Source organism: Chionomys nivalis, chromosome X (genome assembly GCF_950005125.1).
Source record: "Chionomys nivalis chromosome X, mChiNiv1.1, whole genome shotgun sequence".
Classification (NCBI taxonomy): Eukaryota; Metazoa; Chordata; class Mammalia; order Rodentia; family Cricetidae; genus Chionomys; species Chionomys nivalis.
The window spans coordinates 52,591,869-52,610,164 of NC_080112.1; the positions used below are offsets into that span (position 1 = coordinate 52,591,869).

General features: G+C 43.3%; 1 protein-coding gene across 1 annotated transcript in view; it reads left to right on the forward strand.

Annotated features, from left to right (window-relative positions):
• Positions 1–18,296, forward strand: part of Dmd (dystrophin) — a 2,258,623-nt gene that overhangs the window by 588,748 nt on the left and 1,651,579 nt on the right. The window lies entirely within an intron of this gene.

The window sequence follows — 18,296 nt, forward strand, 5'->3', positions numbered from 1 at the left end:
TCTCACTCAGACTTTACAGTTACATATAGTAAACCCAAAATAAAAAGTCATGCAGAATGAGATCCTGTCTAAACAATAACTAAAATTAGAAAAGAATGTCCTTTAGTGCTTTCCTGTATTCTGAGAATATAAAATGTGCTAGGGTCTATCTGACATTACAAATTCACATAAAAATATAGTTCTCAATATACAAAGTTTTAAAACTGAAGTGTAACACTTTGTGAGGACAAAGAGGAAAACAAAAAAAAATTCTACACTATTTGTAACTCATGGTTGGAGCATGCTGTATTGGAGGCCGTTTATTACAAATAATTACAAATAGATAATTATTTAATTATTCTACCCAATAATTTAATAGATAACTCAGCTATAATTGATTAATTACTCTTGTTAATTTTGTTCACGTGCTTTCTAAAAGGCAATATGATTTATTATTTAAATCAGAATGTTTAAAACTGTACTGCTTCTGTTAGAATTTGTCATTTTGGGGAGGTCATCAATTGATGGTTATTTATGTTTTCCTTCATTAATTGGCAGACAGAATTGCAGGCTTTGTATTTTTACCATATCACTCTTAAATAACTTCCATCTTTGTCACTGAATCTACAAATCCATATCTTCTGGGCACCTGAATTAGCAGCATTATGGTTTCTTGACCTCTGACTTCTTCTTTCCTGGTACCCAATGAGACACTTCCGTATTGTGCTAACATTATGAAATTAGTCTGTTATCCCTTTGCTAAGACATGACCAAACATTTAGAAGTTTGAGAAGCAAAATTAGTGAGTTCTTAAATATGAATGAAATTGATACTTGGACAGAAACTGAAGAATATAGAAATTTATAATTAAATGATCTTTGAAATATTAAATTATTTTTTAAACAGGACATACTCAAGAGGTGTTTCTGACAGATTACTTTCTGAAAAATGTCTGAAATGACTCAAAAGATCAAATTTTACTGATAAATTTATTGTCAATTAAAGTCTAGTCTTAATTGTTTCAGTTATGAAACATGTTTACTAGAGCTTATCTTGTAATTTCTTATCAGAACAGGGATAATTAACAAGAAATAAGCTCAGAAAATGATATTCTCAGATGATATGATACAATAAATAAGACACGTCTTGCCAAGCTTGAGGACCCGGGTTCAAGCCCTAGTACCGACATGTAGAAGGAAATAACAAACTCTGATATATTATGCTCTGACCTCAACATATTTTGGAATGTGTGTACCTATGTGTACATGCATACATGTGTGCACATACACACACACTGTAGAAATGTATTTTTGATTAATTTATTCTATATGTCTTTTATATCATGTTTCTTGATCCCATTCATTTCCGTGTTCCATAGCATCTGACTTACACCCTGCACACCACCCAAATAAAACAAAAGTTAAGAGAAAATAGAAAATTAAAAAGCAGAAAGTTAAAAATCTTGTCATGGAAGCTGCAGTGTGACACAGTGAGTCATGCTTTGATTACCTTTGTCAGTTTTTGTTTAATTTGCAATTGTTCATTGCAAAGAATCATGCTTCTGGTTCAAGGCCTCTGGTTTATACTACCCTATCAATAGGTAATGGGGACAGCTATTCCATACTCACAAATTTGGGGCTAGCTTATCCACACTTCACCTAACAGGGCTGTCTCTATAGTTCTGCCCTGGATTGGTTCAAGGCCATTTCTTCTGGGTGTTGCAGCTTGTGAGGGTCAGGGATAGCTCTCCCACTCTTATGAATACAGGGACAGCTGTCCCACCTACTACAGGCCCTGGCACCTCAAGACACATAAGAAATGTGGAGAGCTCTCCTATGTTTACAACAGAGTGAACTGGCTCTTCCACACTGAGCTAACAGAAATGATTCTATTGTGTGTCCTTGGTGAAGTACAGGGCCTGCTCTCCTGAGAGTATGGCTACCAGTATGGTTTTATCACTATTAAGGTCAAAGATTCAACTCTACAACATGCCCCAGACATTGGTGGGCCAGAGATGAGGTAGGAGGGCAGCACTTCCCTGCCCATGCAGTCACAGGACAGATGAGAAATTATGAGAACTCTGCAAGGCTTACAAATTTGGGGCTGTCTCACACATAGCTAAGCTGACATGATTGGCTCTATTGTGCTACCCTGGAGAGGCGCAGGGCCTGCTCACCTTAGCTTTGCAGCTGGTAGTGGTCCAGTAAAGTTTTGCTGCTTTTATCGTCACAGGGTAAGATATAACACCTGCCCCATATATTGATGGGCAAGTAATGGGGTAGAAGGGTAGCGCTCCCCTGCCCACGCAGCAACAAGACAGAGGACAAATAGGGAGAGTTCTTCTATACTTACAACTTTGGGGCTGGCTCACCCACATCTGAACTGGCAAGGTGAGGAGGAGGGCCTGCTCTGCCAAGTGTTGTGGGGGTCAGAGATAATTCTCCTACTTCTATGACCACAGGGTCATCTCAAAGACCTCTCTAAGACAGTGATAGGCAGGGAGGAGGGGATGTATCCTATACCCATACCACCACCAAAGTGATGGCTAATGGTGTCAGCTCTCCATACCACCCACACCTCTGCTAACAGATTGTCTCTATTAGGCTACTTCAGCATGGTTTGGGGCCAGTTCTCCCAGGTATTGCAGCTTTGGGGATCTGAGATAGCTCCTCCACATGTATGACTACAGCTCCAACTCTGCTACCTGCTATGGGCCCTGGCGCCATAAGACACATGAGAAATGGGGAGTGCTCTCCCATGCTTACTATTTCTGGGCTGGCTCGTCCACAACTGAACTAACAGGGGTGGCTTTATTGCACTACCTTGGTGAGGAACATGGTCCATTCTCCTGAGCATTGTAGCTGATTGTACTCCAGTACAGTGTTCCAGATCTTATGGTCACAGGGTCAGCTCTAACACTTGTCCAGAACATCGATGAATGAGGTATGGGGTAGGAGAGCAGTTCTGCCCTGCCCATGCAGATGAGAAATGGGGAGAACTCACCCATGCTTACAACTTCAGACCTGGCTCACTCACACCTGAACTGGCAATGTTGGCACTATTGTGCTGCCCTATTGAGAAACAGGGCCTGCTCTGGCAAGTTTTGCAGATGATTGGGGTCAAAGATAAGTTATTTTCTACTCTAATGACCATGGGGTTAGCTCAGAGATCTTCCTCAGACCTTTACCTGGGGAGAGGGTAGCACTCTCCCACCTATGGCACCACCAAGACAGCACTCCCATACTCACAATTGTGGGCCTAGCTCAATCACACCTCTCCTAATAAGGCTGTCACTATTGTTCTGCCCTGGCATGATTCAGGGCCAGTTCTCCCAGGTATTGCAGCTGGTAAGGGTCAGGGATAGCTCTCCCATAGTTATAACTACAGGGCCAGCATTCATATCTGTTTTGGACCTAGCATATCAAAACACATGAGAAATGTTGAGAGCTCTCCTATGTTACAACTTTGGGACTGGCTCGTTCATATCTGTGCTAACAGGGATGGCTCTATTGTGATGCCTTGGTGAGGTTCAGGGCTGCCATTCCTAAGTGTTGCAGTGGGTTGTAGTTCATGGCAGTTTCTCTTCTGGTCACAGGGTCAGCTCTACCACTTGTCTCAGACATTGATGGACCAGGGATGGGGTAGGGTCAGCCATCACCTGCCCATGCAGCAACAAGACAGATGAGAAATGGGGAGAGCTCTCCCATGCTTACAATTTTGGGGATAGCTCACTTATATCTGAGCAGATTTGGTTGGCTGTATTATGCTGCCCTGGTGAGTATTGAGCTCGTGGTGGTTCAGTGTAGTTTTCCTGATTTAATAATCATAGGATCAGCTCTACTGCCAGCCCCAGAAAATGAAAAGTCATAGGTAGGATAGGAGGGCTTCTCTGCACTGCCCATGCATCCACAATACAGATAAAATTGGGGAGAGGTATCCCATGTTTACAATGTTATAGCTGGTGTATCCACTCCTGAACTGTCATGGTTGATTCTATTGTGCTGCCTTGGTGAGGTGCAAAGCATGATCTCCTGAGTATTACAGCTGGTCATGGTTCAATATGGTTCTCCTGCTCTAATGATTACAGGGGTCAGCTCTAACTTTAGCAGCCCCACACATTTATGGGCTTGGGATGGGATTGGCAGGCAGCAGCCCCGTGCCCATGCAGCCACAAATCAGATGTGAAATCCAGAGAGCAATCCCATGCTTACAACTTTAGGGCTGGCTCACCTACTCATGAGCTGACACAGATAGCTATATTGTGATTTCCTGACAAGGTACATGGCCTGCTCTGCTGAGTGTAGTAGCTGGTAGGGATCAGATATAGCTCTCCTGCTCTTATGTCCACAGGGGAGGCTCTACCACCTGCCACCAGAATTTGATGGATGGGGGAGGAGGGAGGCAGCTCTCTTCAACATGTGTTGCTACCAAATAAATGGGTAATGGGGACAACTCTCACATGCTCACAACTTGGGGGATGGCCCACCCATACATGACCCTACATGGTTAGCTCTATTGTAGTTCCTTGGTGATATGCAGGACCAGTTCTCCTGAGTGTTATAGCTGGTGGTGATCCAATAGTTTTCTCAATCTTAATATCACAATGTCTATCCTCATTGAAAGACATTGATGGATCAGACATGGGCTAGCAGGAATACTCACTCCCTGCCCATATAGCCACAAGATAGATGAGAAATGTGGAGCGCTCTCCTTTGGGTACAACATTGGGGCTGGTTCTCCCACATCTGAGCTGATATGGTTGGCTCTTTTGTGGTACCTAGGTGTGGTGCAGGGGCTGCTCTGCTGAAAGTTTCAGCTGGTCCAAAGTAGTTTTCTTGCCCTTATGATCACAGGATCAACTCTAACCCTAGCACCAGACATTGATGGGCTAGGATATGGTAGGAGACACCCCTCTCCTGCCCATGCAACAATAAGACAAAAGAGAAATGTGGAGACATACAACCCCATGCTTACAGGTTTGGGGTTGAGTCCCCTGTACCTGAACTGTAGTGGCAATGCATAATAAACAAAAAGCTTAGAGACTGATATTGAGGTTCAACCTGATGATCTGAAAAGCAAAGCAGTCAGCTACTGGTTCTTACCTCAACCTCCATTCGAAATGGTGATCCATCCTGTCACCAGGAAACTCAGAAAGAGATTGTGCCTGTGAGCTGTCTCCTCCCATTTTATAATCTTTTCTAAGGCTGGAATTAAAGGCATACACCACTGGGATGAAAGGCATGCACTGCATGGTTTCAGTGACAAAATAGTATGGCTACTAGGATTAAAGGTGTGTATTAGCACTACCTGGCCTCTAAGGCCATGGGGGCTATTTTACTCTCAGATCTTCAGGCAAGATTTACTTACTAAAATACAATTGAAATGCCAGTACGAAGTGGTTAGCTCTATTGTGCTGCACTAGTGAGATACAGGGCATGTTCTCCTGAGTGTTGTCGCTGGTGGTGGTTCAATATAGTTTTCCTGCCATAATGGTCAGAGAGCCAGTTATATCCCCAGCCCCAAAATATGTTGAGCCAGCAATGACCACTCTCGCCTGCTAATGCAGCTTCAAGAAGGACCAAAATTGTGAGAGCTCTCCCATGCTTCCAAGTTTGGGGATGACTTATCCATAGTTGTGCTAGCAGGCCTGCTCTGTTGAGTGTTGTAGTTATTGTGTCCCAGGACTGTTTTCCTGCTCTCATGGTGACAAGGTAAGCTCTTCCACCTGCCCCAGACATTGAAGGTCCAGGAATGGGTAAGAAGGTAGCACTTCTCTGCCAATGCAGCCATAAGACAGATGAAAAAATGGGTAGTGCTCTCCCATGCTTACAACTTCTAGGTTGGCTCACAAACACACAGGCTGACAATGTTGACTCCATTTGCTGCCCTGGTGAGATGCAGGATCTGTTCTTCTAAGTTTTACAGCTGGTACTAGTCCAATAGAGTTTTCTGGCATTTATGATCACAGGGTCAACTCTAACTCCTGCAAAAGACACTGATGGGCTGAGATGGGGTAGAGGATATTTTTCCCCTGCCCATACAACTCTTCCCCAGCCGCAGACATTGATGGGTTGAGATGGGGTTGGAGGTAGTCCCCTGCTTCCCAGCAGCCACATGACAGATGAGAAATAGAGAGAGCTCTCCCATGCTTACAAATTTGGAACTGGCTCATCCACACATGAGCTGATCTGGTTGGCTCTATTGTGCTGCCCTGTTGATATGCATGGTTTTCTCTTCTGCATCTTGCAGCTGGTGGGGGTCATAGATAACCTCTTATCCTCGTATGACCACAGTGCCTGCTCTAACACCTTCCCTAGATTTGATGAGTAGTAGGGAGCAGGGGGGCAACACTGTCCCAAACATGGTGCCAAAGGCAGATGTATAAGGGAATAGCTCTGACATGCTCACACTTTGGAGCAGGCTTGCTCATGCCTCCACTTACATTGATGTCTATTGTGCTGCCCTGGCATGGTGCAGGGTCAGCTCACCCAGGTATTGCAGCTGGTGGCAATCACTGATAGCTCTCCTACTCTTTTGACCACAGGGCTAGATGGCTCTGTTGTAATGCCTTGTTGAGATGCAGGGCCTGCTCTCCTGAGTGTTGGAGCTATTGTATTCCAGTACAGCTTTCTGTTTTTATGGTCCCAGGGTCAGCTCTACCACCTGACCCAGACATTCATGTGTCACCGATGGGTTAGGAGGATAGCACTCCCATGCCATGCAGGCATAGGAGTGATGAGAAATGGGGAACACTCTCCCATGCTTACAACTTGGTGGTTGACTTACCATATCTGGGCTGCCCTGGTGCAGATTGCTGTCCTGAGTGGTTCAGTTGCTTGTGGTCCAGTAGAGTCTTCTCACTCTTTGGATTATAGGGACAGCTCTACCACCTGTCTGACCACTTATGAGTCAGGGATGGAGAAAGTAGGCAGCTTTCCCCTGCCCAAGTGACCACAAGACAGAAGAAAAATGGGAAGAGCTATCCCATACTTATAACTTCAGGCTTTGGTCACCCACACATGAGCTGAAAATGTGGGCTTTATTTTGTTGTCCTGTTGAGGTTCGGGGCTTTCTCTGCTGTGTGCTGCAGTTAGTGGGAGGTCAGAGATAGCTCTTATGCATTTATGACCCCACACTCTGTTCTACCAGATTTCTCAGGCTTTGATGAGTGGAGGGAGGAGGAGGACAGCTCTCTCCCATGCATGCCACCACAAAAGAGATGGGTAATGGTGACAGTTCTCACAAACTCACAATTTAGGACTTATTTGCCCATGTCACTATTTAAAGAGTTGTCATTATTCCTCTGCCATGGCATAGTAAAGTGCCAGCTTGTCAGAATATTGTGGCTACCACTTAAAGGGATAGCACTCTCAATCTTTTAATGTCTTCCAATTTTTGTTTGTCTTTTCCTCCATTTCTTTGGGGGGAATTTCTCATTTCCTCTTTAAGAGTTTCAAACATTATCCTGAGGTTATTTTTTAGGTCATTTTCTTCTGCTTCATCTATATTTGGTTGTTCAAGTCTTGCTATTGTAGGGTCTCTAGATTTTACTGGTGTCATGTTGCTCTTTGTGGTGTTGCGTGTGTTCTTACCTTGTCTACTCATCTTTTCCTCTAATTAGTGTGGATGGGGCTGTCTGTGATTCTGCTGATTAATCTTCTAGGTGCCAGTGAATCTAAGGCTCAGATGGTTGTTCCTCATAGTACAGTAAGTACCATGGTTCTGGTTACCTCTTTGGTCACTCCATGTTCCTGGAGGTTGCTTAGTGCTCTAAGACTTTGCTCTGCTCACTTGGAGTTTGCTGTCTCAGGCCTGCTCTGGCCTCAGTTGTGTGCTAAGACCTGTTTTGGTAAATGTCCTTGGTCTGGATTCACTCCTGCAGAGGTCCCTGGCTTGGGGTTGGTCCTGCAAAGGACTTGGGTATGCCCATTCTGACAGAGAACCTCGCTCAGGCCTACTCCCTCAGAGGTCCCAGACTCATGCATGGACCCGCAGAAATCTCTGGTTCCTGCCTACTCCCTCAGATGTCATAGACTCACGTTTAGACCCACAGGGGTCCTGGCTCAGGTCTACTCCATCAAAGGTCCCAGATTCATGCTTGGACCCACAGCAGTCTCTGGCTCTGGTGCACTTGCTCAGCGGTTGCTCCCCTATACCTGCTCCTGCGGAGTTTTCTGTCTAAGGTCTGCTCTGGCCCAGGGTGCTGGCTCAGTCCTGCCCCTGCAGAAGTCAGTGGTCTGGGTCTGCTCCTGCTCCCATGGAGCTTGCTCCAACCTAGGTAGCTGGCTCAATTCTGTATCCGGAAACGACCCTGGTCTGGATCTGTTCCTGCTCCCATGGTTTCAGGCTTGCTCCAGCCTAGGTCGCTGGCTCATTCCTGCTCTTTTGGAGATCACTGCCTCAGACCTGCTCTGTCCTAAGTTGCTGGCTCAGTCTCTCTCTCAATCTTTTGAACCCAGGGAAAGGTATTCTACCAACCACAGATGCTGTCACAACATGAAGATGAGAAATAGGGAGAGGTTTATCGATGCTTATATCTTCAGTGTTGGCTCATCCACTCCTGTACTGATATAGTTGCTCTATTGTGCTGCCCTGGTGAGGTGCAGGGCCTGCTCTCCTGAGTGTTGCACTTGATGGTGGTCCAGTATAATTTTCCCACTCTTATAATCATAAGGACAGCTCTAGCCCCAGCTCCAGACAATGATGGACCAGGGATGGGATAGGAGGTCCACACTTCCCTGCCTATTCAGTGTCAAGATGGATGAAAAATGGAGAGATATCCCCATTAATTTGGGGATGGCTCATGCATACATAAGGTAATAAAGGTAATAGAGATAGCTCTATTGTACTACCTTGTTGTGAGGCATGACCTGTTCTCCTGAGTGTTGTAGCTATTGTGTTCCAGTACTGTTTTCCTGTGCTTATGGTAACAGGGTCAGTTCTACCACCTGCACTAGACATTGAAGGTCTGGGGATGGCATAGAAGGGCATAGTTTCCCTGTCAATACAACCTTAAGACACATGAGAAATGGGGAGTGTTCTCCCATGCTTGTAATTTTTGTTCTGGCTCACCAACATCTGAGCTGACACTGTTGACTCTATTTGCTGCCCTGGTGAGATGCAGGGTCTGCTCTTTTAAGTGTTGTAGCTGATGGTGGTCCAATGGAGTTTTTAGGGTCATATGACCACAGGGTAAGCTCTTCCCCTAGGAGCAGAATTGATGGGCTCAGATGGGGTAGGGGTCAGTATCCCCTACCCATGCAGCCACAAGACAGATGAGAAATGGGGTGATCTCTCCCATGCTTTACAAGATCAGGGATGACCCACCCATACCTGAGCTGGCATTGTTGACTCCATTGTTATGCCCTATTGAGGTACAGGGCCTGCTCTGCCGAGTTTTGAAACTGGCGAGGGACAGAGATAGCTCTTGTTCTCTTATGAACAAAGTGTCAACTCTAACACCTTCTCCAGATTTGATGAGTGGGGAGTAGAAGGAGGGCAACTCTTCCCCTAGCATGCCATCAAAAACAAATGGGTATGGGGACATCACTTACATGCTCAAATATTAGGGATGACTCACTCACACCTTTTCTTATGGGGTTGTCTCTATTTTGCTGCCCTGTCATAGTGCAGGGCCAGCTTGATCATCTGTGTCAGCTAGTGGTGATCACAAATAGCTCTCACATTTTTATAGCCAGAGGGCAAAGTCTGCTACCTGCTTAAAGCCCAGGCACTACAAGACAGATGAGAAATGGAGAGAACTCTCTCCTTCTTCAGCACCACAGCTGGCTCCTTCATATCTGAGTTAACAGCGATTGCTCTGTTGTGATGCCTTGTAGAGGTGCAGGGCCTGCTCTCCTGACTGTTACAGCAATTGTGTTCCAGTACAGTTTTCTGCTCTTATGGTGACAGGGTCAGCTCTACCACTTGACTCACACATTTATGGGCCAGGGATGGGGTAGGAGGTCTGCTCTACCCTGCCCATGAAACCATAAGATTAATGAGAAATGGAGAGTCTTCTGCCATGTTTACAGCTTCAGGGCTGGCTCATCCACACCTGAACCATCAATTTTGACTTTTTGTGCTGCCTTGATGAGTGTAGGGCCTGCTCTCCTGAGTGGTTCAGCTGTCATATGTCATGTAATGGTCCAGTAGAGCTTATGATTACAGAGACAACTCTACTCCCTGCCCCAAACATTGATGGGCCAGGGATGGGATAGGCAGGATACTCTCCCCTGCAGAAACAATCATAAGACAGAAGACAAATTTGGAGATCTATCCAATGCTTTCAAGTTCATCTCATCCATACCTGAACTGACAATGTTGGCTCTATTGTGCTGAACTATTGAGGAACAGGGCTGGCTCTGCTAATTATAGCCACTGGTGGGAGACAGAGATAGCTCTCATGTACTTATGACCCCAGGGTCTACTTTACTACCTTCCCCAGGTTTTGAAGAGTAGAGGAGAAGGAAGGCATCTCTCCCTCACCCATGTCATCACCAAATAGATGGGTTAAAGACGGTTACTTAAAAGAAATCCCACACTAGCTCAGAATAGAGAAATAGATGGTTATTTAGGGGTAAACTCACAAATCAGAATCCTCTGCTGGAACAGAGATCAGAAACCAAAATCTGCAACTGGAACAGAGGGAGAGCTCTTCCATGCTTACATCTTCAGGGCTGGCTTACCCACTCCTGAGCTGACATGTTTGGTTTTATTGTACTCCCCTGGTGAGGTTCAGGGCCTGTTCTCCTGAGTATTGCAGCTGGCTGTGGTCCAATATAGTTTTCTCACTCTTATGATCACAGGTTCAACTTTACCCTCAGCACCAGACATTAATGACCTGGGATGGAGCAATGAGCAGCCCTCCCCTGTTTATGCAGCAGCAACAAGACAGATGAGAGAGCTCTCCCATCCTTATAACTTCAGGGCTGGGTCACCCATACCTGTGCTGACATGGTTGATTGTATTGTGTTGCTCTGTAGAGTTGCAGGGTCTGCTCTGCTTAGTGTTGCAGCTGGTGGCCTCAGATATAGCTGTAATGTTTGTATAACTCAAGGGTTTGCTCTAACACCTTCCCCAGACTGATGAGTAGCAGCAAGAGGAGGGTAGCTCTCCCCCATGCATACTGATACCAAACCTATAGGTATTGGGGACAGGTATCACATGCTCCCAATTTGGGGCTGGCTCACCCACATCACTACTTACAGAGCTGTCTCTTTTATGCTGCTCTGGCATGGTACAGGGCCAGCTTGCCTAACTATTGCAGCTGGTGGCAGTCACAGTTAATTCTGCAACTGTAACATGAACGGGGGGCCTGCTTGTTTGTTGGGTTTTTTTGTCCTGCCCGATACCCCACAACTGTTTAGACCCAAAGAAAATCACACATAGGTCTCCATAAATTATAAGTTAATTGACCCATTAGTGCTAGCCTCTCACTGGCTAACTGTCACATCTTGATTAACCCATTTTTCGGATCTATGTTAGCCATGTGGCTCAGTACCTTTTTCAGTGGGGCAGATCACATCCTGCTGCTTCGGTGGTCTGGGCAGGAGTGGGAGGAATCAACTTCCTCCTTCCCAGAATTCTCCTGTTCTCATTACATCATTTCTACTTCCTACCTATCTGGTTTTCCCACCTATATTTCCTGGCTGGCCAATCAGCGTTTATTTATAACATGATTGACAGAATACAGACAATTCTCCCACACCACTTCTCCCTCTTTTTAAAAAAAAACAAAGGAAAATATCCATAGTCCATTTTTTGGTGAATGTGGGCATAGTATTCCAGGCTACTTCCAAATGGTGGGGGTGGTGATAATCCTATGGGGACCTAAAGAAAATTTAGAGTTATGATCAAGTCCTGACTGAAGTATCCTGTGAGTCTTGATCATCTCAGGCAGAAGTCTTAAACCTGTTCTGGATGAAGAACTCAGACATCTGGGCCATCTATTCTTGCTGGAAATTTCTCAGGTGGTCTTCCTTGATCAAAGTTGATTTTTCTTAATTCTGAATAAACCCAGAGCCTCTCGTTTTCTGTGGAAACAAAAGCAAAATCTCTTCTCCAAAGTAACATACCTCTTGACTTCAATTTTGAAGCCACAGCATTTTTGAAATACCTATCTTGGATTAATTCAACAGCATTTCTTTTCAGGCATTAAAAATTTTAAAGGCCATTTTCACCAATTCCCATGTAGTAGTTTGGGGACCCTCCTCAACCTTTTCTAACTTTTTTCAGAAGGATTAGTAGAAAAGGAACCTAGCCACTTTTTTTGTCTAAGAGAGATCTGGAAGAGAAATGGGAACATGAACTTTTATAATGTTATTGACTCCCTCCTGTAGAGGACAGAGAAGGGCGAAGCTATGGTGGTATCTGGTATAGGAGGAGACTGGGGAGGATTGCAGGAGCTAGCCCAGTATGCAGAGAGGGCCAAGGGTAGGGAGCTTAATTTATAAAGATTTTGTAAGAGGTATCCCAGGGGAGACAGTAGATCTGGATTTGAACTGCAAGTGCCCATTTTAGAGTCTATTTCTATCCAAGTGACCTGAGTCTATTATAGCATATCCACTAAAATAGCTCTCAAGCCCAATGGGGTTATGGAAATTGATTGCTTGTTGTCCCAAAGCAAACAAATCCCACCTCAGCCAAGCCTGGTCTTGCTGTTCTGGCCACTGTTGAGATCAAACTCTTGGCATGAGCTCACGACTTCAACAAGAGTCTGATAATCGACAAAATAAGTAAAACTGGGTCCCCCAAAACCCTATAGCATAGAGAAGAAAAAGGGACTCACCAAGACCCAGCTGCTATAGCCCAAGATCTGGTTTTAGCGTGGTGTAGAAAGCTCAGACTGTAGACTAGGGGGCTTTTGACACATGGCCTAGGGCCATGCAGAAATGCTGCCCTACCCAGTGGGATCTCCAGATGTTAGGAATTTTTCCTAATATGAGCTCTCTGCTGAAGCAAAAATTCCAATCAAGCCAAATCACAACAAGCCAAATTAAAATATATACAGCTTTAATTGGATTCCTGTGCTCTTGGGTGTCTTTGAGGGGGAACTGGGTGGCCACTAATGCAAATGCAACCACCAGGAGGAAGGAAAAGAGACCTTGTGTTTCTCCTTTGGGAGCTTACATAAATGCCCTATGGGAGTGGTTCTGATCTGGCATGCTGGGATTTGGAGTCCAAACCAATACAACTCTCAGGCCTGGGGGCCGGGGACTACATTCCCAACTTAACAGTTAGTATCCTAGTCCTGCCACTGGAAGCTTTCTCTGGTTTCAGAAGATGGTGGGTTCATGCTTCATATCCACCATTACAAGGAGTCTTTAAAATTTAAGCCATATTTTTTGTTAGAGATTCTATAGATTTTAACCACATCCAATGAACTTACAAATCCCAAGATAGAGTTTACAAAATAGTTTAAGAGGTTTATTTCTGAGAGGAGAGCACAAAGAAATAATACAGATTAAGATTTAAGAATTTAAGAAATCACAGAGACTTTTAAGAATGGAAAGTAGGGAAATTTAGACAGAGATTTTTGGAAATATAGAGCAGAGCAAGTTTAGATATAAGAGATTTTGGTGTTTTTCTTTGTGTGTATGTGGGTGTGTGTATGTGAAGTGGGAAAAGTTGTTACTGTATGAGAGAATTTGAAAATCTGGTGTGCCAATCTTTTGTCATTGAGCTGTACTAAAACCAAGCTGTTTGTAGAAATATATAGCAAAGCTTTAATAAAATCTGATTCTGGGGGAGGAAGAAAGCATCTCAAAATGAAATACTGCTGGGGGAGGGTTCCTATAAGCTCCAAAATGGATTTGAAAGAGAGCACAGGTGGCACAGAAGGGCTCAGAGAAGCTGTGGTATAAGATGAGAGTAGACGTGAGATGAGAGGAAAGGTCAGGATAGACAGTGCAGGAAATTCTGGGAGAGGAAATTTTAGGACTGAACTGAGAGCAGAATCTGAGGGATTGTAGGAAGGAGCTGAGAGATATGGTAGTGGCCCAGAAAAGCTTAAGGAAGTTGCAAGTTTGTAGGTAGCTCTTATGTAGGAGGAAACAAGGAAAGGTCTCAGGTGGTCACTTAAGGCTTTTGGGAAAAGGGAGAAGCTAAGTGTGTGTGTCTTTAGTAGCAAACTAGAGCTAAGAGATTCCAGTAGAGTGCTCAGCTGGGTGCCTTGGGAGGGTGTAGAAGATTCAGAGTCCAGAAGGACACTTAGGGGATGGCTAAGGAATAGCTGGTGAAGGGAATAAAAAACTTAAGCATCAGAGTCTAAAGTTTGGAATCAAATTTGGTGGATAGCAAAAGTCAGTGGAAACAAAACAAATGATCAGTGCTTATCTTAGGAGAGTCAAATCAGCAGCTTAGTTCAGGGTGGTCAAGTCCCTTGGAAAGTAATTCATTTAAGCCACTCATGCAGTTTTGATACCTGATGAATGAACAAAAAAAGAATTAAAAGAAAGACATGACTGCTCCTAACAGGTTGAGATTTTTAATTATAGATAAGAGTAAGAAAACCAGGCAGAGGCAGAGACCTCTGAGAGAGTCCATAGTGGATGTGATGAGCCAACTGAGTTAGGCAATGCCAGAAAAGTTGGGAGAGGGAGGGGAGTGCCAGGATCCAAGGAGCCAGGAGGCCAGGAAACAAAGGGACCAAATAGCCAAAGGGGACAAAGGAACCAAAAGAGCTGTGTAACCCAAATATTTGAGTTATATAGGAATCAGAGAAGCTGAGGGATGGGAAGGTAGATTCCTTAGGCTGGAGAAGTTTAGGATAGGTGAAGTGGTATGCCAGTCAATAGTACCCTGTAATTAGTTAGGAACTTAGGGATGCTAGGAGAATCTGGTGGTCAGATTTGATATGTCAATAGGCACCTCAGTTAGCCCTTTTTTCCTGGATTTGGGACCAAACACTTCCAATATATAATGGCATAGTATATACCCTCTAATTCCAAAATGAAGGTATGAGAGCTTCATGAAAAAATATTATACCAAAGCAAGAAACAAGTGGAACAGGTAAAACTAAATCCTGTAGCTGCATACCTGGTACTGAAAGTTTTAGTTTTAAATGGCTTAGATGTTTTCAACACTCCAGCTTTACTACCTAAATTATACATCTCCTTCTTGAGATGATTCATTGTCTGTGTGCCCTTCTCACTGCCAGATGTTTCCCAACTCTAGCATCATGAACATCTTGGGGTCACCACTAAAAAACAGGCTTTACTATCCCATGTTTGTGCAATAGCCTCTAAGTCTCATCTTAGTGATTGTAGCTCTGTTGCACTTTGCTTGGCCTCAGCTGCTCTCTGAAAGTATGGAGGAAGAATCTTCATCCCACTCCTAGTTTGCATATTTTATGCCTTCCAAGCCAAACTGAGAAAATAATACTTCCAAGTTCCTGTGACAGCTTGGAATGTACCTTAATCCCCTTGAATCTCATTAGCAACACGTTCATATCCTGTTGCTTTCTAAGAGGTTGAAATACCATATAGGCCATCTTCTTGTACAAGTTGAAACTTTTGATGGGTAGGGTCTTGCCCTGGACCACATTTCCCATAGTTCTCCTTCAGAGTAGGAGGCTTTTCTTCAGTAGTGCTAATCTTTTTAATAACTGCAGCCTCTGTTTTATTACATGCCTTAGGTCAACCCTAAATTTCCTAGTGCTCCTTTCTTCTTTAGGCTGACAATTTCCTCCTCTTTCACTGTAGATTTGCATAAGAATAATCAGTAATAACTATACTATAGACTCAGTGTTACACCATCTTGAAATTTTATCTGACAAATAAATTAGTCCACCACTTGTTAATTTTGCCTCAGTTAACTTACTAGAATATGAGCAGAAGACAGCCATAGCCATTGGCAAAATACAGCACCAATGACTTCTATCTCAGTTGCAAATAGAAGAGACCTTGGTTTTGCTCCCCTCTGAAACCTCTGAAATGAGCAAAAACTGTTTCCTGGTGCTAAAGCTAACTGATTTTTCTATATCATTTGCTTTGATAAAACACCATGACCAGAAGTAACCAGAGGGAAAAATTATTTATATTGACTTATCATTCAATAGAATCAGAGTCTATTATAGAGGAGAAGACATGGCTTGACTGTAGGAACAGAAAACTGGAATCACATTTCACTTCTGTAGAGAAAGCATGAAGGCAGAAAGGAGAGGGTGGGTGTGCTGAGATAGGAAGATGTAGAAGAAGCAGCGGGCTGCATTCCTGCCACCTGGCTCCTGCACAGCTAGCTTTACACCTGAAATAACAACACACAATTTATATTCATTTAAACACTGCCTGGACCATTAGTTTCAGCCTCTTATTGGCTAATTCTCACATCTTACTTTAACCCATATTTAGTAATCTGTGTAGCACCACAAGGTGGTGGCTTACCGAGAAAGATTCAGCATGTCTGACCTGGCGGCTGGCTCCCTTGCGTCTGCCCCAGAGAGGAGAGGCATGGTGATTGCCTAACTTCCCTTCTTCCCAGCATTCTGTTCTGTTTACTCCACCCACCTATGTTCTGACTTATCAGGCCGAGCAGTTTCTTTATTAATTAACCAATGAAAGCAACAGATAGACAAATGACCTTCCCACAGAAAGAGATAGACAGAGGGAAAGAAGTAGGGTGAAGCCATAAACACAGAAAGCCCATCATCCATGGGATATTTCCTCCATTAAGACTCTACCTCTTAAAGGTACTAAAACCTCTGCAAACAGCACTAGTAACTGAGGACCACATGTTCAAGTCATGTACTTAAGGAACATATTTCTCATTGAAACTACCATGAGAATATAATCCCAATTGATAGGTATTAGATCCCCATTGCTGGGTTCCTCCAATGCCAACGCAATAAGCCAAATGAAACCAAATTATACTTCCAGGTTTAATGAACAAAGCAAGGCAATCCCAGGGTGACCCTTGGGGAGGTAAGGAAGGAATCACATGACAAATTTGGCTACCCCATCTTATAGAGCCTATAGAAGTGATCTTGAGGGGCTGGAGAGATGGCTCAGCGGTTAAGAGCATTGCCTGCTCTTCCAAAGGTCCTGAGTTCAATTCCCAGCAACCACATGGTGGCTCACAACCATCTGTAGTGAGGTCTGGTGGCCTCTTCTGATCTTCAGGCATACACATAGGAAGAATACTGTATACATAATAAATAAATAAATATTTAATTAAAAAAAGTGATCTTGAGCAGCCCCAAGAAGGGGCTGATTTTTGGCGGGCTTTCTCAGGGATGGGGTTTGAATCCCTTCACTACTGATGCATTGATGTATATTTATGTTTTCTCTTCCTCCATTGGTGTACAGATGAGAGGCATAATGAAAATTTGAAGTTCAAAAACAGTGTAAGAGCTAGTGTATCAATTTGAAGAGTACATTTATTAATGCTGTTTTAAAATAAATCTTCATATGGTGGTCAGTTTCTATTATCTTAGATATTTACTCCAGCTATTTTTGTTTGTGTCATGTAATCTCATAAAATTGTAGCTCTAGATTAAAATACATCATCTATGTAGACTGTAGCTATATGGTATAATACTTTTCTGGCATGCAGCAGAGCCTATATTTGTCCCCTCAATACTGCAGTCACAGTAATGACTATTATAATAAACAACAAAGGTTGTTTTCCTTTGATCACTGCCTTTGTAAATCTGTGCAGTAAAGATTGATTTATATTCACATTGTAATCAGAAGATAGACTAACCAACTTGTGGCTGGATAAAGGAAGTTATATGCCTTATATCTTTTTAATCATATAATATTGCCTGACCTAGTTAATGCTAAGTGAAATGTATGTGGAAATATTCATTGCCTTTAGTAGAACTGTGATAATACATTGAAGATAGGCATCTCAAGGACATCCAAGTATAATGAGAAATATGGTATGATTCATACAAACTGGTGCCGATTACAGTCCCTCTGGTAAATAAAGTCATAGTTTTGAAAATGCTTTCTTTTTATTGACTCCTTTGAATTTTAACAACATATGTCCAACAAGTAGGCTGATTAAAGTTTATGTATGGTGATCCAAAAGCTGCGGATTTCACCTAACTCATATTTTATATTTTAGTTGTCTATCCTTTCCTTGCTACTGTGATAAGAGAGTATCTAAATATATGTTATAAGTTATTGCACAGAATTTTCTAATAAATTATTTGAGAAAAATAAGTAATAAGAAGTTTTGTTTTGTTATTTTAGAATTGCATAATTAAATTTTTCTTTTTAGTGAATCTAAAGGAGGATTAATATAATTCTTTCATATTCTGTATAATAACTTTCTCCAAAAACTTTTTAACTTTAATTAACCAAGTATTGGTA